The sequence below is a fragment of the Cucurbita pepo genome, unplaced genomic scaffold, assembly GCF_002806865.2.
Source record: "Cucurbita pepo subsp. pepo cultivar mu-cu-16 unplaced genomic scaffold, ASM280686v2 Cp4.1_scaffold011926, whole genome shotgun sequence".
In the NCBI taxonomy this organism is placed as follows: Eukaryota; Viridiplantae; Streptophyta; class Magnoliopsida; order Cucurbitales; family Cucurbitaceae; genus Cucurbita; species Cucurbita pepo.
The window spans coordinates 1-350 of NW_019657797.1; the positions used below are offsets into that span (position 1 = coordinate 1).

At 30.9% G+C, this 350-nt stretch overlaps 1 non-coding gene across 1 annotated transcript; it reads right to left on the minus strand.

The window, feature by feature from the left end:
- Positions 1 to 51: 51 nt before the first annotated feature.
- On the minus strand, positions 52 to 125 carry TRNAT-UGU. The gene has a single exon. It is a non-coding gene; the product is annotated as a tRNA-Thr (tRNA).
- Positions 126 to 350: the final 225 nt, after the last annotated feature.

The window sequence follows — 350 nt, forward strand, 5'->3', positions numbered from 1 at the left end:
AAAAAAAAAAAAAAAAAAAGAAATCTTAAGTGAAGAGAACAAATGAATTTATGCTCTTGTTGAGAGTTGAACTCAAGACCTCTCGCTTACAAAACAAGTGCTCTAACAAACTAAGCTACAAGAGCCACTTCAAAAAAACTACGTATCGAAGTCTAAAATAATGTGTTATCTTTCACTTAAAATAGCATTTTTTTATGTTTTGTTGCTTGGCTCAAGTATAGGGTTCATATTCTCTATTCAATTTATCATTCTAGACCTAAACAACTAATTGGGCAATAATGCTCTTGTTGAGAGTTGANTTGGCTCAAGTATAGGGTTCATATTCTCTATTCAATTTATCATTCTAGACC